This window comes from Cuculus canorus, chromosome 14 (genome assembly GCF_017976375.1).
Source record: "Cuculus canorus isolate bCucCan1 chromosome 14, bCucCan1.pri, whole genome shotgun sequence".
Classification (NCBI taxonomy): Eukaryota; Metazoa; Chordata; class Aves; order Cuculiformes; family Cuculidae; genus Cuculus; species Cuculus canorus.
In genome coordinates this window covers 15,620,379-15,646,636 of record NC_071414.1, presented here as the reverse complement: position 1 = coordinate 15,646,636, position 26,258 = coordinate 15,620,379, and the positions used below count along the sequence as shown (strand labels likewise).

At 45.9% G+C, this 26,258-nt stretch overlaps 1 long non-coding RNA gene across 1 annotated transcript in view; it reads left to right on the top strand.

Moving 5' to 3' along the window:
• LOC128853622 (uncharacterized) overlaps positions 1-6,269 on the top strand; it is a 31,907-nt gene extending 25,638 nt beyond the window's left edge. The window contains exon 3 of the long non-coding RNA XR_008452239.1: positions 107-6,269. This is a non-coding gene — a long non-coding RNA (uncharacterized LOC128853622). The remainder of the gene's footprint in view (positions 1-106) is intronic.
• The last annotated feature ends 19,989 nt before the right edge of the window (positions 6,270-26,258 follow it).

Genomic DNA, 26,258 nt, shown 5'->3' with positions numbered 1-26,258 from the left:
CTGAATATCAGAGACACTCCCGTTGCCTTTTGATTTCTTCATGTGATAACGCACGGTCAGATTCACACAAGGCTTGCAAAGGATCAAATCTGCTTTTTTTTTCCAGAGACAGCTGGGAATACCCCTGGAAAAATGTGAAAAACACAGCGTGTGTTGGGACTGGTGCCTCTCCTTCATTATTCCATGTAAATACAAGCAATCTGACCCCTTTAAAGAGGCTTTGCATTTCTCAGAAAATGACCATCTGTCAGGCAACAAGGGGCGCTCATTATTTAAATTAAGAATCTATTCCCTGCTGCCATTTTTGTTCACATCTCATTATAGCAAAGTCTCTCATACACCCCACTCCCCCAGCATGAAGAGTTGAGATCACAACTTACCCTTGCCTTTCCCGGCAGCTATCACTCAAAGACCCAAACTAAAGGATGCCACAATTTATGGGCCAAGAGAGCTCTGGACTTGCCATTCAGAGGATTTACATGAATCGGAAGATATAGTCAAAGGGCCCCATAAACTGTGTGATAGTGACTTTAAACATCTTATTATGAAATCTGAGTTTTCCTGAGGGGTGTGAATACAAGTGATGGAGGCTCAGGGAGGTCCATCTGCAGGCTGGGGCTGGCAGGAGCTGCCCTTACATGCTCTGTGGGCTGTTGCTCCTCAGCATTTCCAAAAAAAACCCACTGTACTGAGGAGAAGGAGGTGAGGCCACCCAAATATTGCAAGTCATCATCCATGAACCACAGCAACACCTCATAAGCAGATGCACAACTGTAGGAGTGGAAGAAATTCAGCAGAGCCTCAACACACCTGCACAGCTCTACTGCTTTCTCAAGTATTTACTGCCAAAGAACAGAAATCTGGGAGAGCTTTTCTGGCTAGTTCTTCTTATTAATCAAAAAGCTTTGCCCGCCACCCCCATCGTGCCAAAAGAACCATATCAACAAATCCTTAGCTTGACATGATTTACTAAACGTCACTTGTCACAGGGCTGCACAGCTCAGGGAAACAGGAACAAGAAACCAGAGCAGGGATCAGGCTGTGGCGTTAGCAGATGTCCATGGCTTCGTGGCTCTGCCCCGGGCTCTCTGTGGGCAGCCCCCTCCCCTCTACGGGCCTCGATTCCCAGCTACAAGAGGCAATACGGAAAAGCCCTACTTCTCACGGTCTGGGTGGGGGAAAGTAAATTAAACACTAACATATCCAAACACTTCAGCGGTGTAAGTAAGCGAGGCTGGTCTTAGAAATACCCAATTCTTGATTAGCTGGTGGAGTTGGTCCAGCTTTTAACAGGCTGCTGTCTCCATCACAAAATACCCAGAGATTTAGTGGGTATGAAAGCGTCTGACTTCCCTGAGGCTTGAAAGACAGCAGGGGAAAGCTCGTGCCAACTGTGATTAAAAAGCACTGGGGGTCTGGGTTGACAATTGCACATCGTCTAGAGGTACTACGCGAATTAAGAACTCTCTTTGCTAGAGGCAAGTTGCATGGCCAGACACCGGAAAGGATTGTGAAATACTCATATTCTCTGCTGGAAAGAGCATTTGGAGTGCAAACTATTTATTAAACAGTAAACCCTGTCAAAGCGCTTTCAATATATTATGTGAGAGGAAATGCTTTGATTTGTATTACTTTTAATAAGGCAAATTTTAAACGTATTTGGAAGAATGGGAAAGGGATCTACTCAAAATAAGTATAGATTCTCCACAAGCAATCCCAGCCTGTGTTTATCACGGACATCGTCACATTGCAAGATGCAAAAATAAGAATCAACAAAGCACAGCCTGCTGTGTCGAATTACTTTATACTCTAAAAAAAGCCAGAAGGGAGGGGGAGCTTTAGGAATGCTGAAATGCCATCAATGCTTCTCTTGATCAAAATCAAGACTGCACATGTAGAAATATGTGATCTTTCCAAGAGCCGAATGCCAAGTGACCCCATACCAGGAAATTCTGAGAGCTGCATTATAGATTGAGCCCAACATTTACCAAGGAGAAGCAAAGAAACATCTAGCGAATGTCTAGGAGTTGACTGGAGCTGGAAATAGGCGGCCATGAAGAAGACTGGTAAATGCTGGCATAGTTGTGCAACTCAAGAACATGAGAAGAAATCCCATTAAACGTGACTAATCAAAGATTTGGAAGGGAATGGTTTAACAATGCCTGCTCTTTGCCTCTGTGCCATGGCTTTTTCATGCTGCTGAATGTTTTTGAAGCACTGCATCCTGGTCATTTGTGTGTTCAGTGTCTGGCCACAAAAGCACCCTCTGCTTGAACTTGTTCCTGCCGCTTCTGCCAGCTACATTCCAGGGGAAAATAAGCAAGAAAATAAAAAAAAAAAATCTCTGGTGCAAATCTACGAGTGTTGGACAAAAATAAACCACAAAGCTTGTTTCTGGAGCGCTCTTCAAAAGAAATTAGTTGAAAGTAAATCAAAGGCTATCATCCAAGAACAGCGATGGAAAAACATCATAGAGACACCAGTTCAAGCAGTCACTTCAAGAGATGGGCAAGTATTGATAGGAGAATATGGCAGTTGGTGCCTTCCCTCTGGTAATCTATTTCTATCACAAGATACTTTGCCTCAGGGCCTGCCTCTAGGAACAGGCTGTGCAAGGCACCCAAGAGCCTCAGCTGCACACATAAACAAGGAATAAGTTACTTCTTGATGGCCCAGATTGCCCACAAAAGCAAAATCACAGGATGAAGCCCTGCTGAAAATCAGTGCTTTCTAATCCACAAATAAGAACATAACCATAAAAATAGAAATCTTCCTTCTCTATTTTGCACTGGAAGAGCCTCAGCTTAATTACATCACACAACAATGCTAACCACAATAGGTCCAGAGGAAAACAAAACCAGCCTGGGAAACAGGTGGAAAAAGACTGAATGAACTGGGACTATTTAGCTGGAAAAAAGAGAGCAAGAAGGAAACTTTATGAGCTTCAAACGCTTAAAGGGCTTCCCTACTAATGTGGAAAATCAGACCTGATTTTCTTGCTTGTGGTGGACCAGTTAAGAAAAAAATGGCCTTGGATCAGTGCAAAGAGGATACAGAGTGGATGCTGGGGGAGGTCTTCCTGCAGCTAAGAGGAGGAAAGTGCTAACTTAGACTAGAAGATCGTAAGATTGTGAGGTGTCCAGCCAGGAGACGGACTGAGTGGGTGACTGTCAGCAAAGGCAGGCGTAATTGGTCATTCTCTAGGGCAGGGAGTGACCTCCCAGTGACCATCCCTTGTAGACACAGAGGGAAACCCATTTCCAGAGGTAGGGATGGCTGCGTAGCTTAAATCAGGGAGCATTTCTCCATGTGGATCTGAGCTTTTCCAGAAAGCAGAAAACAACGGGAAGCTGAAGAGCAAGACGGGCAGACGGGGTCAGATATGACATCATGGGGGCTGAGCACTGTCAAACCTGCAGCTCACAAGACCATGGGACATAGTCAACAGTGCGCATACAGTCCTGCAAGACTGAAGCACACACCCATGCCATGCCCACCATTCGGCACCAGTGCTGCTCTCAAGAGCCCAGCTCTGCCAACGGAAACAAGTGAGCTTTGACATCTCGCAGCACAGGAGCCTCATCCACCCATCTCAAGGCCACCATCTGCGGGTCCCCTCTTGTTCTCCCATAGGGCTGAAGGGGAATGTCTGGCTCAATCCATATCTGTGTCCAACGGAACTTATAGCTTTCTCCTACTTCTGCTTTCAGTTCACATTTAAAGAAGAAACGTTCCACATCTCCCAGCCAGCATAGCGCCTTCGGGACTAAATTGCTGCTTAAATGAGAATTCAAAGGAACGTTTAAAAATTTCATCAATGCCACTTGGACATATGCCTGCAGGCTGTTTATCTTTAAATGAGATGTCATATGTAATTTAGTGGCTATATTAAGTATTGTTTTTCACTTTTAGCTGCATTGCTCTGGGCAGCCCTGTATCAGTGCGCACCTTCATTCTTCATTAGGAGAGATAAATGAAAATGGCACCATTTTTCTGAATTAAAGTCCAAATATCTGACACGTCAATACCATCTAATGGAACAAAGCACTGCAGATTCCTAGAGCAGGTGTTTAATTTGCATGTTATTACTGACAAGCAAGATTAATGCTTTGCTAAATACTTATGCTGCAATAACAAGGAAAGCAGAAGGGGGTTATACTTAAAATGGCAAACAAGGACAAAATATTGCAAGTTCCTTTTCCTTCTCAAGTGGTCTTGACTTTACAGCAGAACTAAAATACCATCTCTGGTATTTATTTTAAAATTTAATTTAAAAAAAAGGCTGCCTCTGGGATAAGGTCCTCAGATTGGAGAAATTTATATATTAATAATAATAAGGAGGTGCTGTACTCTGTATGCTTTGACATGACTTTCAGGAGGGACAACTGTTCTCCCTGCCTCTGCGGCCAAGTAAGCTCAGAGAAACTTCTTTCTGTGCCTCAGTTTTTGCAGCTGTAAAATGGGGTCAGTGATACCAACCTCCTTTTCTAGATGCCTTTAGAATTCACATAGCACCTTTACATCATAAGTCAAGAGTTTTCCTGTAGATTTCCATAACGGAAGACCGCTTAGTTATTAATTGCAAGCTGCTGGAAAGTTCTTGCTTTCAAATTCCATGGACACTTGGACTTCTCCCTCAGCAAGCTCCAAGTTGAACAGCAGAAGGCAGACAGAAAAGGTAAATTAGAGAACCCTGAGCAGCCAGGGACAGTGGGGAGCTTTGGGAAGCCTGAGCCCCACATTGCTCAGCCCGGCCCAGCAGTGTAGGCTGCCCTAAACCCAGCTCACAGGCTGCCAGCCAAGCCTTGAAGCAGCCCAACGTTTCAGCCACTGACGTTGCTTAAGGTTTCAACAGCATGAAATGAAAACACAATCTTTTCCAACATCTCCTTTTACGCTACAAAGGTGAGCCTCAGAAAAACCCACCTCATCTACAACACCTTAAAAACACCAGATGAGCCTATGGCAATTTAGGGTAGTGATATAAATGCCTTGTGCCTCAGTTTCCCCATTTCATCTCTGGCAATGCAAAACCCCTTCCATCTCTCCATCTAAACAGCAAACCAGCAGTGCAGAAGTCTCTGGAGGCTCCTGCATACACTAAACCATTGCAGAGCTGAACATGCCTCATTTTTCCTCAGTTCTAGCTTGCAACCACATCACACTATTCTCAGGAAGAAGAATATCTGAATTTCTTGAAATTTGTTTTCATTAATAGGGAAGTTTCTATGACTGTGTTTGTCAGGGGTCGATAACACTTAGGCTGTTCAAGGTCTATTATGGGTGAGATGCAACAGTTAATTAGACAAGGAATTTCTTGTTCATTAGGATTAATTTCCTTGCAATGCATGGGGCTGTCACAGAGGGCAGGATGACGGCAGAGGTGGTATCCTAGATGGGATCTGCAGTCATCCAGGGCAGCTGACTGGATCCAGGTCCCTCACCAGCATGGGCAGGGACAGATGTTACTCCCAGCTCTTCCCAAAACCCCTCCTGGGAGGAGCGCAGGGTGAGCACCAGGGAGAACAAGTGGCTCTGTAGAGTCCGTGAAGGATTTAGAAGGCCATTTTCCACCTCTGGTCCTGCATCTTACACATTTTGGTGTTATGCCACCCTAAAATACCACAGATTCTCCCCAAAACCTAAAGCCAAGGCTATGGGATGGTGGTGATGCTCTCAATGGGAGCACATTACCTGCTTCTCCACCCTTCCTTCCGTTAAGCGGACCTGTGCAGGGAGACAGTTTAAGCCTCGTCCCTGAGGAACTCAGTCCCTCAGGACGTTTCTTTCTACACCATAAGCATGCTCTTGCCAGACTGTTTCCTACCTATGCATATAACAGCAGAATATGGGAACCCAAACTGTTTCTGGAATAAGGAGAATAAGAAAAACAGAAATGCAATTAAATTACAGCTCCAAGCCATTTGCTCTACAGGAACTTTTTGCTCTGCAAAGACTTGCTGCAAAAATTCAGAAGGCTCATCCTGCTCTCAGCACCATCATATGAACTTAGAACCTCTGCCATGGCTTCAAGAGTTCCTCTGGATTTGTCCCAGTGTCATTTTGACAACAATTGTGAGAAACACACTTGTTTTCAATTTACAAAGCTGTATCCATTTATACACATTAGGTATCCAGCTCCTGTTCTCCACCACTGCCCAAAGCAGAACATTCGTGCATCATCGGAGGTTGGAAAAAATCTGCCATTTTACAGTGAACACATCGTTTGCCAACCAATCCATGTGATTAAACCAAGGAAAACACTGCCACTTTCTTTGCATATGTATTCATAAGCGCCACCCAGTTACATCCTACCCTAAAGCAAATGAAATCAGCAGGCCAGACCCTTGCCTTGACACAAGCCAGCAAAGCTCTGCTGTCTTCAGGCAGCCCAAATACAACAAAGCCAGGAACGGATCTGGCCCGAGGGAGCTGCACAGGGATGAAACCAGCAGCTGTATTGGTGGGATGCCAACAGGGTACGTGTTGTAACAGCTTTAGGTTATCACAAACACACACTGCCTTTAGAGACCAAGGTTTAGGTACAAACCCAGCCTGAGGAAGGTAAAGATCATTTCAGGGCAGCTCACTGGCCACACCTGCACTTGGACATTGTTGGCAGCGGAGTGGGCAAGTAGAGCCCTCTTGCCCCATAAGATGCAGTTGCTGGGAGGATGAGGGACTGCCCCAAGAAAAGGGTTCCTCTGTCCTTCCATGGAGGTACCCACCACTGCCACAGCCAAGTTTCCCTTTCACTCACAACCCCGTTCCTCCAAGGTTCACATAACCATTCATTCAATGTACTATGGATGTGTACTCTTTGCCCTTGAACTATAGCTTTAATAATGTGGGGGTCTTGTTTTTTCCATACTACCTGTGCAGATAATATAGGAGTGATGTGATCAAGAGACAGACCTGGGCCATTCAGTGCCTCGCCACAGTGCACCTGCCTTCCCATTCGTTTTCCATGAAATTATTTTTATTGCTTTGGAGACAACAAAATAAAGGCCACTATTCACTGGTTGTCAGGTTAATGATTCAAAACAGGCCCGCGTGCTTTGAAGAAAACAAGAGTTCGAGGAGAAAAATCAGCCTTAATTGCAAATACCACAGCAAGAGTGTCATTTTATCATTTTCACCCTTCCCCATGCCAAACGCTTTCAAAAAAAAAAACACTGACTCCTCAGCTCTAAAGTGTTTTAAAGACACCCAGTTTCAGGCAGGATTTCCAGCTTGCAGGAGATGCTCATGGTGGCACCAGCGACCAGCACCTTCCCCATCCCTGGTAACAGTCCCACCAGAGCAGTCACTTGTGGCCTTTTTGCAGGGCAAACCACCCACAGTTAACCTTACCAACAGCTCTCCTTGAGGGCGCAGGAGAAGGAGACACCCATCAGGGATAGCTATGGCTGCATGGGGACACTGGGGCAGGGACAAGGAGCAGCTGAGGACACCGCTCCTTACAGGGGTGCTAAAGGATGTACCCTGAGGTCAAACAGAGCTAGGTCCATGTAGCCCCACTCTGAATGCTTCCCCATGTGGCCACCAAACTGAGGGGATATCCTGCCTCCCACCTTGGCCATCACTCACAACAAGGCAGATGCTGATCCACTCACCATCCATTCACAAGCCTGGCACCAGGTTTCCAAGTGCTTGGAAGATGTATGTAAGATGCATGAAACTGAGATCTCCTGCAGTTTCATGCATTAAATAACTTAATTTTAAAGAAACACTGCTCACCTGGTATCTCCTTTGGTCTGGTTAAGGGTACAGCTCCACAGCTCTTCAGCCACTTCTGTCCTTCAAAACTTACAAGCAAGACAAAAATCTTTGTTATAATCAAACACCATGAACTCAGCCCAGCATCAGCCACACTGGATACCCCCAACCTTGGCGGCTGCCCCTCATTTATAGCTTCCTGCCCCTCCCAGGATCAGGTGGAGGATCACACCTGAGAAGCTCATCCCTCCTTTGGGGTAGCTAATAGCAAATTGGGCAAAGGCTTTGGTGATTATTTGGCCTGAAGTGATTGATAGAGCTGAGGGCACCACCTTGGCCAGGAGGGCAGGGAGGATCCAGCCCCGGCACACAGCTTTCTCTAAGGAGTCCCCTGAAAGGTTGGTCCGGAGGAGTTGGCCCTGACTAGCAGCATCTTACCCCACAGTTAACAGTGGCTTCATGAAAAGCCAGCCCCATATTCCTGGGGAGGAAACTCAGTTAATAAACAGCTCTGTCAGCTGCTTCTCTGCGACAGCCGGTGCATGGCAGCCTGCGGGCTAGCAGGGAACTGTTGCGGTCATAGTCATTAAGTAAAGCAAAAATCTGTGTTGCCGTGCTCCTGCTACACTGCATATCATAGAAAAAATGAAGAAACCTCCCCCCTCCCATTAATTACTATTGATTTAAATAAATGTGCTTATGTTATCAGATGGCAGCAACAAATGGCCAGCAACATGGAAGCCACTTCTCAGAAACTGCGTGAGCGGCTGCCTTGAGTGGGGCTTCACTGGAGGCTCAGCGGAAACACAGAGACAAATGAGGACATTTGAGTCTCTTAGCCTTAATGAAAATAGAGCTCATTAACATTATAAAAAACTACAGTGTCTCCAATTTATCCTGAATGTGTGCTCTCAGCAATTGTTTTAGTGTTTGGGAAGGTAAAAATTATTTTACCAAAAGCCCTCCTGGGCTGTGGCACTGACTGGAGCCTCTTCACCATGTCCCGTCCATCCCAAGCCACACTCAGCGCACAGATCCTGCTGCACTGGGAAAGTTTCATGCATTTCCACACCCATCTCATCCCCCAGAGCCAGGGGGGTGGCCAGGGGCTGGGAACCTATATGCCCTATTGCCAAATGTTGCCAATTTGTCCGGAGCTAATTTGGTTCCTTCCCATTTGGAGTTTGCTGTTGCTGCCGTGTTTTGAAGTCCTGACACTGGAGGAGTCCTTTTTGGGGAATGAGGCTCCTGGCATCTCCACGCAGGTGGTGGGTGGCAATTTGTCATCTCTTGGTTGGGGGGCAGGACAGATCCACCATGTATTCCTGCCACCAGCGAGCAAATGGGCTGATCTCCATCGATGATGGAGAAGACAAAGCTCAAGGCACTGAGAGACGCTTTGCTCTACCGGTGAGCCACAGAAACTGAAGAAATTACCCAATGTGATGAATTGGGCCATAAAGTTGTGGTCATGAGTGCAGTCAATGCCTCGGTTTGAAAGACGTGCCACCTTCACACTACAACCCTCAGCCAAGGCAGTTGTGCTCGGGTCAGGTTGGCTACAGATCCTCAACTCTGGTGTAGGTTTGCCCAAAGTTAAAAAAAAATAACAGATATTTTGGGGAATCTCCTCCTGCAGCTGCACACAGTTGGGGAAGTTCTACAGCCCAATGGTGTCTGGCTCAACAGCTGGGATGTTCTCAGCATAAAACGTGGCAATGTTCAATGGTTTGTACACAGCAAGACTCCCAGTGCCTCTCAAACACAGGTTCAGGCAACAGCAAGGATGATTAGAGAAAATGGACAATTAGTCAGATGAGCTGGAGAATTTCCTCTTTAAAAAGTGAATAGCAAGTTAGAACTAATGAAAGCACTTCTGAGAATCCTTAATTACCTCTAATTTAAAACAAAACTGAAATGGAGCAACAGATTTATATAAGTGGCTTTCCTTTAAACTGGCAACGTGGAACCAGGCTTTGGCTCTGCTATGCCTCTTGCTCTCCTCCAGCAATAGCTCATTACTACAGAAATCCTGAATATCCACAACAGCTTTAGAAAGTTCTTGTAAATACCATGGCCACAGTCGGCACTTGTGTTTTCAGCTTAGGGTCAGACCTTAATTTCTGGCCAATAAGTTTGATAGGTGGCTGCCTTGGGTCCTTATTTTAGCAGTGTCATAGAAATATGAGCCATGCATCTTTAAATAGCCTGATAAGAGCCTGATCCAGGCACAATTTATGTTGCCCAAACGCAACTGGTTCCTTCCAGATAAACTGTAGTATCTCTTCAGAGCATAAACCATGGAGCTGATTGCCCCCAGCACGGTGATTTACACCTCTGCATTTCTCCCTTGCAGCTCAGATGTCAGGATGCCAGTGGCTCTAGGAGACGCTTTGGTTACCACCAGTCATTTGCACTGTTTTATTATCCCAGGGGAGAAAAAAAATAGCGTGGTAATTAATTCTGCAGCTTCTCTTGTGGTTCTGCTTTTATTTTATTTATTAGTAATTATGGACTGAGAAAAATGAAAGATAGTGCACGGGCTCTATCTAAACAACTCCTTTGCCCACCACTGCACCCGTGCTGTAATCTACAGGGCTGTCTGCATTCTCAGAGTAAACTCTTCAAAGATTTAATCAAACAAATTAATCCGCTACCTTGCCTGTTCCCTCGTAGCTGTCATTCAGAAGGCAGCTTATTTTCTGATTTCTAAGAGCCCGATTTCTGCCGAGTGCAATTTAAATGAAACAGTCTTTAAAAAAAGGCCAGATAAAAGATTTGCTCCACAAAACCCCGGTTTATATCCCAGCATTTAGTGTATATGAAATTGAGATCCATTTAAATTCAACACCACACCACTGGGCTCTGCTAAAGGCAGGGGCTGCTCAGAGCTATTAGAGAGAGCGACGGGATTTAGCAGGATGGGGCTCTCCTCCCAGCCCCATCACTGTCTGCTCTGACCTTGGCCAAGTCATTTAAACGCTCTACGCTGTTTAGTCATCTGTAAAATGAGTATATTACTATTTACCTATCCCCAAGAGATATAGCGAAGGTCACCATTTGTGGAACTTGGAGACCTTAGGGGGGAAAAACCTTACGTCATTTCCACTGGTTTCTGAGCAGCACTCTGAGCCTGATCCTGCACATCTCCTGTCTTTAACTGACCCTGAAGGAAGAGACCTCAGTGCCACGGGGTGAGCACGCTTCTGGCCCAGGACCAGCAGCTGAGATGGATATTTTTCAGGTCTGGAAACAAAATACTCTTTCTTGGAAACTAAGCTGAATCACCTCTGGAAACAGTTCTGTGGTTTAAGTCATGATTTGACCTATTTTATATTTGAAATAACAAAAGAAATAGCCCGATGACAGCTGAAACTTTCTGCCATGTTCATCTTTTAAATGCAAATGAAACTGTAAAACCTTTAATTGGCTCTGCCAGCCATTTCCCCTGGAAACACACACTGTCCCATCGACTGCATGAACCGCTGATGGAAATGGCTTTGAAATCTGCTGTACACAGGGCTGTTGAGCCATGTCACAGCTCTTACTTTTCACCCAGGTGTTTAAGATCTTCTCTGCAAAGAGATGCCAATGCCTGCTAATAGGCAGAGGAAACAAAAAAAGCTAAAAACAGTCTAGAAAAAAAATTAAACTTAAATTTTTGTGCTTCAGGATCTTTCAGCCATTTCATTATAGCTGCAGCAGAAAGTGATGCTGAAGGAGACGAAGTGGAAGCAGACGCCTCGGGTCTGTGGCCGTGCCCAGCTCAGTCCTCCCACCCAGCCATTTGCCAACATCAAAGCAATTGAGGGAGCCACCGCACTGCAAGCAAAGATTTGTCTGGATCAGATTTGGGGGCTGAAGCACATGAGGCAAAAGGAAACAATTGGGATTAAGCCAATTTAAAACACCTTCACACTAGAAAGACGGGGAATGGTTGGCACTGCACTGAGCCCAGGCTGCCGAGTGCCCTCATTTATCTCCAGTATGCACGCACAGAAAACCGGCGGCTGAAGAAGCAAGTTAATAGAACCACTGCCGTATTCTCATTTATTGCCCTTTCTTCCATGCATTAAAGGCAGTAGTTACCATTCTTAAATCCTGAGGTTTACTGCTGGGAAAGCATTACGCCAATACAGTATGTTTTCCACCCAGCTACTCTAGAAGACTTTCTAAATATAGAAATCCTGAGAATCACAGAAACATAGAATAGTTTGAGTTGGAAGGGACCTTAAAGACCATCTAGTTCCAACCCCCCTGCTGTGCGCAGGGACACCTCCCACTGGCTCAGGCTGCCCAAGGCCCATCCAACCTGGCCTTGAACCCCTCCGGGGATGGGGCAGCCACAGCTTCCCTGGGCAACCTGGGCCAGTGCCTCACCACTCTCACGGTGAAGAAATTCTTCCTAATATCCAGTCTAAATCTGCCCCTCTCCAGTTTATACCCCCCAAAAACTGCTAACACCAAGTACAGTGACACCAACCCATGCCCACACATGCCTCTCCATCACCTGGAGAAGCACGAGCGCACACTGAAAACCCCTCAGCACGATGAACCATGACTCACATAAGATCTAACCCCACAAACAGAAAAGCAGTACCAATGCAAGCAGAGGTAAAGCCACGGCCTGAAGCCCCAGAGCTAAGTTCTCCGATGGGGCTGAAGGTGATCCACCTGCCTCACGCCCTCCAACGCACACCCTGTCTGTATCTGCTGCCAGACGGGTGCTGAGAGCATCACCAAGTCCCACCAGGTCCCTGCGTGGGCACCTGACAGTCCCACACCCCACCAAGACCGTATCTGGCTCCACCGGGCTGTTCGCAGGAGCCGCTGTATCCACAGCACTGAACTTCCCACAGAAATCGCTGTATCATTAACCTGAGCTTGGCTTTGAACCAGGGCTTTAAGAGTTTATACAAGTAGTAGCTAAAAGGCATTTAATAGCACACTGCAGCCAATAAGCAATGAATTATTTAGAATATTTTACTAAGAATAATTGCTGTTTTTAAAGAGGATTTTTTTTTTCCCCCCCATCCTCCCTGGGGCCTGTAAATGATTTCATGACAGTAATAGCGAGTAAGAAAAAAAACCCAAATGCAAAGCCACCTAATAGTGGCTGCCTGGGATCAGCCAAACTATGATGCAGAGGAGAAAGAGTATCTCAAATGTGGTTTCAGCGTGTGTTTATTAATTAAAGCAAATACACAACACAGACAGTAAAGCAAGCGCAGTGCCAGGAGCCAGGTTCACACAGCCCAGCTAGTCCAGACAGGATCGCGTGCACTCTGCCACTTTTAAAATGTATTGTAATTCCCCCAAATGCTAAAAAAAATGTTGCTTTGGGTCCTGACCCCACACTGAGATCCATCCTGTGCTGCCCAACGCCATGCTGCGTGCGGCCCTTCCACGGATGCCGCAGGGAGGAACAGCCCCAGCACGGACACAACGCCGGCAGAGCTGCGGCACACAGCCATACTTAGAAACACCTCACTGTGTTTTGCCTTCCTTTTGCCTCGTGGCACAGTCACAAAAATAAGTAAAAGCTTTATTTTTTTGCAATTATTTCTGTAATTTTATTTTTTTTCTCCCCGATACATAACTGAGGTTTGCCTGGGGGGACGCTGGGAGCTCTGAAGATGAATTTGAGCTCCGGGATGAGCAGCCAAAGGCCACGGCACCAATGCTTCCTTTCAATGGCTCTGTGAGGCAGGCGTGGAGGGATGCTGCGGCCCCGCGGGCAGCTGGATGGGCATCAAAGCTTTTCATAGAATCATAGAACAGTTTGGGTTGGAAGAGACCTTAAAGATCATCCAGCTCCAACTCCCCTGCCATGGGCAGGGACACCCCACTAGGTCAGGCGGCCCAAGGCCCATCCAGCATGTCCTTGAACACCTCTTGGAGCTTCAATGCAAACCACTCTACCTGGATAAAAGAACAGTGATGCTCAACCCACCCACCCGCTCCTGGTGCTGCTCAGCACAGGCCGAGAGGCTGCTCTGCCTGCCGAGAGCCCTCTCTCCTGGACACCCGGCAGCTCCTGTTTGCAAAGACAACAAAACCTGTTTCTTATTTATGTGCTATTTCAGGCTGTGAGCGCTGCTGGGAGGGAACGGGCACAAGAGAGGAAGGATCGGAGATTTACTGCCCTAAGATTTAAGAGAGGAGTTAAACTTGAGCAGGGCTGCCCCTGGCTCCTGTTTAAGTGATTTTGGAATTCACCCTTTTCCAAAATCCCAGGTGAGAAACATCTCCATTCCTTCAAAACACAGGTGGGAAGGAGATGTTTGAATTGGGGTACGGAGGAGTCCAGACTCATAGAATCATGGAATGGTTTGAGGTAGAAGAGAACATAAAGCCCATCCAGCTCCACCCCCTGCCACGGGCAGGGACACCTCTACTGGATTAGGGTGATCCAAGCTTCATCCAAGCTGGCCTTGAACACCTCCAGGGATGGGGCACCACTCCTTCTCTGGGCAACCTGGGCCAGGGCCTCACCACCCAAAAACTCAGTTTAAAAATATCTGAGGATTTTCCAGCTGCCAGTCATTGCCCCTGCACTGCAAATGTTTCCTCTAATTAATAGCACTCTGCTCCTTGAGTGTCTACTAATGATAAGCTCCGGGCAGAAGACCTAGAGCCGGGAGCTCTCTATTGATCCCTGTATTGATTTTTTATCTGTTTCCCTGTTGTTATTGTACATGCAAATGGCTGGTAATGACTCAACATTACGACCACTCTCTTCGAGTGACACTTAAGAAAAAAGTGATTTAATCAGAGGTCCTAACACAGCTGCTTTCCCTCTCAATTCCCCCGGTGCTCGGCCACGATGACCCCGCAGTGCTCGCCTTGCCTAAGCCCCCTCTTCCCTGAGATCAGGCAGGACAGGGTTCATACACCATTTCACTTTATTCTCCCCCAAATTCTACCTCGTGCTCCCTCCAACCACGAGAAGCCCCCCCAGCGGGAGGCGAGGGGAACGGAGGCGGCTGTTCCAGGCAGTCCCACACGCAGCACCCCCAACCCCGCAGGCAGCACCCCAAGCTCAAGGGCAATTTAAACTCTCCACAATGAAACACAGTCCCCAACAGTGGGTGCAAGGAAAAGCAAAATCACTTTCACGGGGCACCTATTAGACAGAACAACTTCCAGTCACGTACTTGCAAATCGGTAAGTTGTTGGGGCTTTTTATGGCCATAATTTTAAACCCTCTAAAGCTATCACTTGCTTAATTTTTCTTATGCATTTCTATAATCAGGTGGAATAAGAAGTTGGATTTATTCCTTCCATAGAGTTTACTGCTATCAGCCTGCTTTGCCAAGATAAAATAACTCTTTAAGTGACATACCTCCTTTATTCCCTCTTTTTTTCAGCATCTTTGCCAGGGACTGGTGAATTTTGTGCTGTTTTCTCTAAAAACGCTAGCAGAGAAATGCTACTTTTCCACAAGCCCACCCATTTTCTTGCTGCTTTTTCCGCCGTGACACATAAACACAGAGCCGTGTACCAGCCTGATGCGCTTCCGCACACCATCATGTTGACAAAAACCAGAAGAAGAAAAAACACAGAAGCACCAAATAAATTTTGGGGGTTTTGAATGTGGCTAGAAGAAAAGATGACTGCTGTAATAAATGGCCGGTCTCTGTGTTGGCTGGGAGGCAGGACGCTCACGAGCACTGATGCTCCTCCATCCCAGACAGCTCTGGACAGTTGAGCTGGAAAGTGAAAGATTATAGATTTTTTTCCCTTGGGAAATTCCTGACATTTTCTTCTTCTGATGGGCCAGGAGATATCATGAGAGCAGTCTCCTCTGGTGTTCTCTTATTTCTTTTCCAGGGACCTCTTTGATGCAGAGCTGTCCCTCTTATGGCATTGCCTGTGGCCAAACTGGCCACGAATGATGGCACAAACCCCATTTGGATCCCTGGCCTTGCATTCAAGCAAGTCATGTAACTTGCTAAACGGGTTGGGTTTTTTTTTTCCCAAATTTTCTAGTGTTTTCCAAGTTGGCTCCTGCAGCTGGGAGACCATTTATTCTTGCCTTTAAGAGCATCCTGGCTGAAATGATGGCTACACTTGACTCAGAAGCGGTCCTCAGCAGAATAAGCTGCTCCATCTCTTGTTTCCCTGGTGCAACAGCTGACAGAGTGGATGGGGGAAATGTACGGTCAAATTTGGAGTAGGGTCAGATCTCAGCTCCATCCTGTTCCCACCACCCCAGGGAAAGACCAAGGAACGGGACAGTGAAGCCATCCAACCTCTTGATCAAGCCCATTCGAGCTCTGAGAGCCTCAGCCCTTCTCACAGACACAGGTGCTGCCACTCGGCTGGATGCTCTGCCAAAACCAAGCAACCACATCCCTTCTCCAGGAGAATTCCCCCTTGTGTTATGCAAACAGCCGTGGGGTTTCTGAGCAAAGGTGTCCACGAGGTTAATGACATTAAATGAGGATCAGCGCTGCATGCTTTAAGTCGTGATTCATAGAAGAGGTGACCCACGACACCCACACCCGGATATGAGAGGAATAAGTAAGAAGTAGAACCAATTCCTGAAGGAAAGGTCCCTTTTCCCAGCTCTCTTTAAGAAACGTAGGGTTGTGAATGCCAAACGTACATCACATTAATCTGACGACTCTCTGAGATGTCTAGACTATTGTTGGAGCTGATAGGAAGTTGGCATCATCTGAGCTCTTTGAGCCTTTCTTGCTTTTTTTTTTTTTTAAACTAGTAATAAGATTCTTTTCATATTATGCACTGCTGGAAAGTCCCGTTTGCATGCAGACAGCTGCAGTGTTTATAGACACCATCCAAAATGCAGCTAAACATGACAGCTCGCTTTAAGCAGAGCAGCAGGCATTTGTTAAAATGATCATTTCCAGAGGGATTGCAGGAGCTCTTGTCTCTTTTTTTGCTATTTTAAAGTCAAAGCCATGTCCTTATGCAAAGACAAAAATCCCACATGGAAACACGCTTTGGAAGATCCTGAAAGGAAAAAAATAAAATATCCTTAAAACTGAATGACAGCCTGAAAATTAGCAGCTCCCATTAATCTCAACCAGAAATACAAATGCTCAACTAAACAGGCTGTTCCCCAAGTGGTTGAAAGTCATTTTGAAAGCATAAGAAAGCCAGCTTCCCTTTAGCGCTGAGCAAACCAAAACCTTCCCTTGCAGATTTGCCGAGCTAAAATAAAAATGAAGTAGGGAATTGCATCAAAATTCCTTCCAATTAAAAACAACATCCGTGAAAGGCAGCTTGGGAGGGCTCCTTCCAAGCAGTTTTTCTCCATTATAACACGATAGGAGCCATTGTACAGAAGAAAATGAAGGACGAGAAAGTTAATTGGAATACACGTTTCAAATGAAATACGATTTCCCCCCCCAGATGGAAACCCTACACTTAAAGCAAACAGGTAAACCACGTTTAAGACACAAAATACATAGGAGAGGGAAAGAAAATCAGCTTAGATTAAAGCTATTTGCGAATAGCGAGTGGAGATGCTTTTGCTGAAGAGCAGTGCAGACGCTGCCCATGCAGCAGCCCAGGTTTGCTCCTCCCGGTGCTCGCTCTGCCTTCACCCCAAACATTTCCACCAACAGCCTCTCTACCCATTTTAATGCAGCATAACGGGCAGCGCAGGTTTTAATTCCAAAGCAGTGTGGCACAGGAAAGAGGGGCAGAGCTCAGCTCTGGGCTCACAGACTCTTTCCTCTGGAGCAGAGGGTCTGTATCACCCCTCGGGGGGATCGGGGTGGCCACACTGCAGCTGCACAGCCTCCCACCAAAAATAAACTCATCCCAAATGCATGTTCCCTTGGATATTTTGCATGTGGGGTTGGAACTGGATGATCTTTACGGTCCCTTCCAGCCCAAACGCTTCTATGATTCTACATAGCAATGCACACAGTGCCCTCTCCTGCCAGGAGCCTCTATATTTAAGTATTTCCCCCTCAACAGCATTTTTGCCCTTGTTTAAGTGATGAAAATTAATTTATGGCTTGCCTTTATGCCATGTTGGTCACAAATTGCCAGCAAGCTTAAAAAAATCATGCGTTTTTTAACTCGCCAGGCATTTGGGCTTAGACTGCGCCTGCCACAGCAGCACAAATCCAGACCCAACTGTGACATCTAGTGGGTAAAAGCAGCTGAATGCTAGCCTTCTCCTCTGGAGAGAGAGAAAAAAGGTCGTTTTTCCCCTCCCAATCATTCCTGCACTCTGACAACAACAGCCCCTTACACTTGACAGCATCTCCCATGGGGAAGGACGCCAAAGCCCTCAGCCACTCCAGCCCCAAAGCGCTACCGCTGGGCAGCGACCCTTTGCAGGGACACAACCCAGTGCCAGCAGGGGAGAGGACGATACTGCAGTCAGATGCAGCCCTGCAATGAGCATAAAAAACCCTAAAAAATGCTCCCAGCTCTTTGCTGGGGTCGCAGGAAGGAGACTCCAGCTCTAATTTTTAAGCTTTCTACTGCCCAAAGGCAAGTACTCTTGTTTTCTGTGATGCTGTCTAGCTGCAGAGCGCCGTATTTAGGTACAAAAACATTAGGTTATGCAGACAGGGCAATATATAATATTCTTGCCAAGCCCCAAAGCTTGAAAATCTCAGGTTCTTTTAGCATTGAGCTGTAAACGCCTCTTCCTCCTCCACCTGGATATGCCAATGCCTTTGTATAGGAACGAGCATCACAAAAAAGGCAAACAAAGATTAGAAGTTTAATTAGCTTTCAAAATGAAGTTATGAATGTTTGTTTTTAATTAAATTGTTTCTATTTCTCTTTTCCAAAAGATTGCTGTCAAACAATACAGGACTGCTGCCAAGGGCTTAAAACCACTCAGACTCCTCAGCGCACCTGGAACCAGAGTCTCTGCCAGCCAAGAGTGGTTTGTCCTGGGCCTCTTTCTGCAGGTGCAGAGAGAATATTTTCTTTGTTATTCACCATATTTAGCACGGTAAATACTTCGTTCGGAGCTAAAAATATCAAATAGGATTTGAACAAAAAAAAAAAGTACAGGAAAATGATTTTATTTTTAATTCAACTATAAGAGGAATACAAGAGATGAGACTGTGGGATTCATGACTTTAACATCACGAAGTCCAGAAATAATGCAAGACCAAAACTTTCAATACATTCATTATAAACCAAGATAGCATTGAAGTCAAAATATGTTGGCTACAGGCAGTTTCGTTTAATACAAAAATCAGTTCATGCATTATGTATTGGGTTCTAGTTTCCAAACATAGCTCAAGAGAAATAATTCTGTCCATGAGAACCATTCCTTTCCTTACAACACAGAGAAGGTGTGGAAGTTCAGCCTGAATAAACACGCACAAAGAAAAAATTGATACAAATACATGGGTCTAACTTAGCTCCAAATTAGCTATAACGTATATAGAATTTAGCAGGGACAGATCAGGGCGAGTGTGTCATTGTAACCGAGGAGAATAAAATACTTCCCCAAAGAGCGTCCAAAATGATCAAACTTCACGCCCATCCACCCTGCCATCACACCACCATCCGGCTGAAGAGGGCAGCAGCCTCCCAGCAATGCTTCCCCACATCAGGACGCCTTCTCCAGCCAACCTGCACCAGGTGCTCATCAAGAGCAAGGCTATTCAGGAGCAGAGTGTTGGTTTTTAGGTGTTACCTTGTCCAACCATACCGGTAGACACCTGCTCGTGTGTTTTGGCTGTCCACATGCCCCACACGGAGCTATCTTAACACCCTGAAAGAGCTGAGATCGGCATAAGGAGATGCCCCACAAGCTGCATGCAGATGACTCTGGTTTCTCCCTTGCTGGCAGCTGAGCTCATCTTTGCCACCAGGATGAAGAAGAGAAAGCGCTCATACAACTGGCTTACAAAAACAGAGTCCAATTATCATCACCTTTTCTGTAAAGGAACTTACGAGCTTTTCTCTAGGCAGCAACCTCAACCACACACATCCCTGGGCAATTTAACATCCTTTTTGTAGCAGTCACATCTCATCTGTCTGCTGTGCAAATGATACCCTACCAAAGATGAAGCGAGGGTACTCTGGTCTCTCTTCTAGAGCTCAGAGGCAAAGCAGGGGAACAGGCAGCTGGCACAGGACCAGAGCCGGGGGAGACTGAATCCCACAGCTTGCCTGGAGGAACTATTTCAAGCATGTTAAATTTTAAGCACACACGGCAGCATCGCTGCACTCCAAGGAGAGGTCATTGCAGAGAATCGCAAGCTCCATCCCAACGAGGTCCAAAATAAGAAACAATTTTTTGAAACATCCCAGCTGCCTGCAAGCAGAGAGTCCAGAACAGAGCCATTCTCTGTCTCAGGGTGAAAAAAACACACAGCTCTCTTCCTCGCTGACCTTTAAGTTGTCAAGAAACTAATACAAGCAATCTTCCCAGCGAAGCCGCGTGGAAGGTGAAAAGAGAACATAGCATATGAATAAATGTAAATTCAAAGGAACGGGTGGGGAGGTGCAGGTACTGTGCCTGATCAAGGTTATAATTAGGAGAGGAAGCACAGAGTAGGTGAGATTCAAGCTGTCATATCCCGTTGATGTTGTGGTGCACACAGTTCCTACCCTGGAGCTCTGTAGCCACCCAATAAGAAAGGTGCTATAGGACTGTCTAAGAATCTGAAGGATGTGATTTCTGAGAAATGAGTTGTCAGTACCAGCACACACCACAGAAAACCATCCAAGATGCACAATCCCTTCTGCACCCTGGGCCTGCGACTCAGCTGCAGGACACACAGAAGATGGTCCCTGCTTGAAGAAACTGCTTTCTGTGGGAGGACCTTCTGTAACACTCCCTCATCCTCATCCCACCCTTGAACCTGGCACCTACGCACCAACCTCCTCTTTCCCCTCTGACACTGCCAGCGCACTTCACGCACTTTGTTACAGAGGAGCCGTCGGCTTCTAACCCAGGGAGTATTTTTCTTCCTACAGTTCCTGCTATAAAGCCCCACTGCCAGCATTGACCTCTAAGAGAAAAGGGAGAGTCCCATCACTTCTCAGCGCCCTCATTCATTATAGCATCAGTGCTGACGTGCTTCACGTTGCTCTGAATCCTCACCAGCACCAGTGAGCGTGTAAGAGAGGCAGCTGGGAAGGGGACTCGTCTGTCGTTGCCTTTTCTTTGCACATCAGCTCTGAGATAACATCAGGGTGACTGATGAGCAAAATCCAAAAATAAATAGAGCTCTCCCAGAAGAGTCCGAGTTAGCATAAGTCTAAGTCAGTGCTAAGCTACGTGAGGAAGGCAAACAGAGGAGCACTACACCCTATGTAGATGTACGTGACTTTCCCACAGTCACCTTATGGCATGGTTGGCTGTACCACCAAGCGGTGGTTTTACACTTTCCTTGGGTGATCAAGTGTCAAGAGAAGGAACTGGCCACTGTTTCAGTGTCAACACATGGCTCTGGCATTAGAGGCACGAGACTAAGGGTTGTTATTCCTTGGTACCCACCTCACATGCTGAAAACCTGCTATCTCCAAAGAGTCTTCCCACACGAGCCACTTGAACCAGTTCTAATAATACATTGGTTTGGTGACCATGATCAGAGGTGACATGCCTCAAGCACTGCTCTCCAAATTTCCTACATCCTGTTGATCTCCTTACTTTCACCCACGTTGTGTAGTTGTAGCACTGTAACTGCGAAGCAGACCACAAAGGTCAGACTTCTCCCAGTCCATCTGCTCTCAAATGGGGACCCCGCAGCTGTCCTGCTTCTCCATCCTGACTCCCAAGATAACAGACCAGCTCCCGATGGGCAGCAATGCTGGGATCCCTTCCTCACCAGGGAAGAGGAGGTGGCTGCAGAAATCAGGTTTATGTGATAGCAGCTGCCGGTTGGCACAGCTGCTGCCTCTCTCCTTTGGGGTGGGGAGAAAACAGATTAATCAATGAAACTGAATCCGATTCATCAGAAACTACAGCCATCTGCTAGCTTTATTAATAGACACACAACTCATGCAAAGCACTGGCATTAACACTCCAGGAATATCTTTTTCTGGAGGAAAAGTTTACGTTAGCAGCAACTGCAGTATTGGGCAAGGAGAGGGTGGTGTTTAAATCAGTTTATTATTTCACTTGAGCAAAATCCAATCAATGGATTTCTCCATCTTCCTCCAGTCAAGCATCTCACCCTCAGAAGGCTAAAGCCTTACTTTTTTCTATATAATCCCAGGCCTTATTTAGATTCCCACATTCACCCAACTGTCTGCTCATTTCTAATGACTCTTCCGACTGAAGGGAGTGTAGGTTAAGGTGGAAAAAGCATCTCAACAACCTCCCAGCCCCAACTTCTGCAAGGAACTCATCGCAGCCCTGTGAAAGAGAGGAATGGTTTTCACATAGAAGACCAGCAAAACACTTACAAAAATACAGTGGCACTTAAATCAGCTCATGTTTACTTCTTATACCATGAGACTGAACAGGTCGGGGTTGGGGAGGGGAAACAACTTCCCAGATCATTATAAACCATCTTTTTTTTGAGATCTGCATTTAAACCGCACGCCTAGCTTGCTCTTCCTTTAGTTATAATCAAGTTATTTCTGTACTGTGCTCAATTCCCTCGTGAGAACAGGCAGCAAAAATAAACATTCCTTATTTATTCCCACCAAAGAGATTTCCATTCCTCTTGGGAAAAACTAACTGATGTGGTTTATTTTTCCTTAACCTCCAGCTTCTCGTCCTTGAAGCACTGTGGCCGGAGAAACTGGCCTCCCTCACTGGCACCACTGCGATGTCGTCTCTCCGGAGCAGACGCGGCAGATGCGCCAGGGAGGAGGCAGCTCTACAAGCCCTTTTACATTCATGCAATTTTTTTCTCACGCCTGACCGGTTAGATATAGCTGTAACGCATCTCTCTTCTATCGCGTGCAAAGGGGAACACAAGAAGCCCCTGTTCTCGCAGCCTGCAAAGCGGGCACCCTGCTCCCCCTGTGCCGCCCCACGAGCCCGCCGCACAATTCCCCTCCCCAGAAGGGAACCACACAAGGGTGGACAGCTATAAAATGGGCCACCCGCAGATGTCAGTCAAACTACACGGCACGGATTGAGGGTAGGAAAGCAGCAGCGCTTGCCAGAGATGAGAATAAACCAGGTATGGTGATAAAGGTGGGTGGGCAGCAGATGGGCGCAGCAGCCCAACACCCAGACTCGCTGCGTACAGAAAGCAAAGCCGAAGCCTGAAACAAGAGCCAGGCTCCAGCACAATGGACTATTTCCAAGTATTTGAAAAGCTCCTAACAGCTGTGGGGAAGGAGAAAGCTCTCACAGTCTGTGACAAGGCAGAGCCAGACAGACCCGAAAACAAGATCTCCCCTGAAACAGAAAAGGCATTCAGTCTCCACCATCAGCCGGAGGGCACGGGCGGTGCTGGCTGGGCACGCTACGGCAGGCGCCCGCTGCTAAACCATGTTTGAGGAAAACCCTCCTTCAAGATATGTGACAAGACTTGCCCACCCAGAAGAATCCCAAGAAACCAGCACAGCTGGAATTCATGTTTTGGGGGATGAGGAAAACACAGGACACATCCCAGCAGACAAAGGCAACTGCTTTGCTTCCTTCAGCGATTTGCCCCCACACCCAACCTCCCCACGGAACCACCTGGCAAAGCTGAAGCTGCTGATGTCCAGGCAGAAGGCAGAGTACGAGTCTAAAATCGCAAGGTAAAAGATTTTAAAAACTATGAGGCATCGTCAGGGAAAGCATCTCTTCCTCCTGTAGGCAACTATTCGTGAGCAGGGTCTACAGATGCTGCTGCAGCCAATGCCCTCCGCGTATCACTGCGAATGTCACCCAGGACCCAGCATTAAAGGATTAGGTTAGCAATTATTCAGAGTTATTTCAATTCATTTTCATGTGAGGTGCTTGAGAAACTCCAAAGCATCTAATATTTTTTTGCAGGGTAGCACAGAGCTCTTGAAAAGCCTCCGGTCTATTGTGCATTTTTTCCCTTTGCCTTAATCCAATAGTGAGCATTCCTCAAGGGAATGATACGCGGGCTTCTCGGCAGCGCTAGCAGTAAGTCATTATTCTTTACAAATTGCAAGTCATGAATTTTAACAACTCTGAGGAAAGTGTTCATAAGTATTTTCCCAATGTCTAGGATTAGAAATTGAATAGAGATTTAGTTATAGCCTGTTATAAAAGCAAAAAGGCAGTGACATTTCCAGGCTCCACTTTCCAAACAGTGCTGCTTTTTTATTGTGCACTTATAAGGAATGAACATTTATAAGTAATTAACAATATTCTGTTTTAAATTACAGGTATGTAATGCAAATTCACATAAACCACAAAATACCTCAGCGTGCATTAATTTCAACAGATGGCAAGTGGGTGACGTTGAATTACTTTGCCTTGCACGCTGCAAAGAAAAAAAAATCCATTTAATCTTTAGTTTCTTGATGAAGCATTCATCAATTTGTTCATAGCAAAGGAACTGTTCTTAGGTTTTTAGGCTTTTTTTTCTAATCTGAATCTCTCTGCTGTGTTCTGCTTATATTTTCCCTTGCAGCTCAAGGAAACTGCAATATAAGCAGGACGCCCAGGGCTTCCTAAAGTACATTGCATTACCATTTACTGATAGATTACTGTAGTATTCCACCACAAAACAAACAAACAAATCCTTTGGCCATATGGTTACTTATAAATACCATAAATTATACTAACTAAAAATGGTAGGTTTTATTTTAATATATAACACCATGAATTAGAAAAGTATTAGGGATGCCAAGACTTGTAATTATAGGAACTTATGTTAAAAAAAGGCTAGCGTTGAAAAAAACCTATAGCTTTATTAAGAAAGGGGGGTAAAAAACTCTGCTATTTGCAATGTGTGTCTTTCCAACAGCCTGGAGCAGCGGAACAGAGAGCTGCAGTCAGAGATTAAGGATATGCATTCGAAACTGGGGCAACAGCGTAAATGGCACAGGCTTGTGGAGACGAAACTGCAAAATGCAGAGAGAGCAAAAGAAGATGCAGAGAGAAGAAATGAAATGCTCCAAAAAGAAATGGAAGAGGTTTTTGAAACCTTCAGGGAAATTAACAGATGGAAATAAAGAGGAGCTTGTTCAGTTCAAAACTGAGCTAAACTGTCAGAGAGGGAGAAAGGCCACATCTTGATTTCAGTACATACTTTCATTTCAGAGGCGAGAGAAACTCAGCAGTAAAAACTAGGCTGTCAATTATAAAGAAAGCAGTTAATGCAAACTTTTTGGATCCCTGAACTCCAGGAGCTCTGCACCACCCAGACATGCGCTCTCTCACCCCTGGCAACATCTTCCAGACACTTTGCACTACGAGCTCCCACATCAGCCTACGCAGCGTGGCAGCAGCCTGGTGCTACTTGATCGCATCTCCCCACAGCTTCCACCAATGCTCTCACCTGGCCCTGTGCCTCGGATGCAGAGCTGCAGGGATATTCATCCATGGAGGAGGAGGTCTCTTACAAAGCCATTTTGTCCTCCGGATTGTAATTAGCCTCCCTAAAGGACTCCTATAAAAACACATTAAACTGTCACTGGTAGGCTTCCTCCCTCACATCTCTTCAGAGCTACCTCTCTCCACACGAGAAACGTGTTAACTCCTTTGACACCAGCATTACTAACACACACACATCAAGAAAATAATCGCTCTTCTTTTAATCCACTGCAGAACTTTAACATGAACAATAGCATCTGTATACTTAAACCTGTACTGAATTTATACTTCATGTAAGAAAAGCATGTGGTTTGCTATTTGCTTTTCAGCAAGATGAAATGCAGGAGTCACCATCTATTCTACTTGATAACTCAATGTCTCACTAAAACAGCTTATGATGTGTCAGCAGAAACTGCAGATGTTCTTCCCCAGTGAGAAGCAAGCAGCTTGTTTTAAAATCAAATACAAATGAATTAAAAATAAAACAACGAAACAAGCAGACTCAACCAAGCACTCGTGCCCTATTCCCTGCCCAGGGTGATGCTGCAGGCCTTTTACTCTTAAGTGCACGCCTGCCAACCCCTTCCATGCATTGCCTGGTCACCATGAGTGCATCCTTGAACCATAACTTGTTTCTTTGCTGCCCTACCTTCACACCAGGTACTCACGAACTCAGCAGTTTTACTTGAATTCCATGTACTTCAGACTCTTCTTGTTTCTTTTTTCCACCTTTTTTTCTTTCATCTTCTGAGACCTTATTACTAGGAAAAAAACACACTTCCAAAGTCCCAGTTTCCTCAGGAATTATTTGGGTCTTGTTAATTTGTTTCTGCCCTGCCAACTTCAAGAACTTGCAGGAAATGCAAAGAAAAGGTGTGGCATAGGGCAAGGAACGTACTTGGGTAATGCTTTGTAAAGCACTTCCTTGCATGCACATCACAGTAAAACGCAACATTATTTGAGCACAAGGTGAAAGGTCTTCCAAAGACCTTTTTTATACATACACCCACACTTATATAGCCAGTAGCTTATCTGACACTTGGAAGAAAGGCTGACAATTCGATTAGGCTATCATTCCGGCACATGGATGGGAATACAGAGCCGTCCAGACTAACAAGGA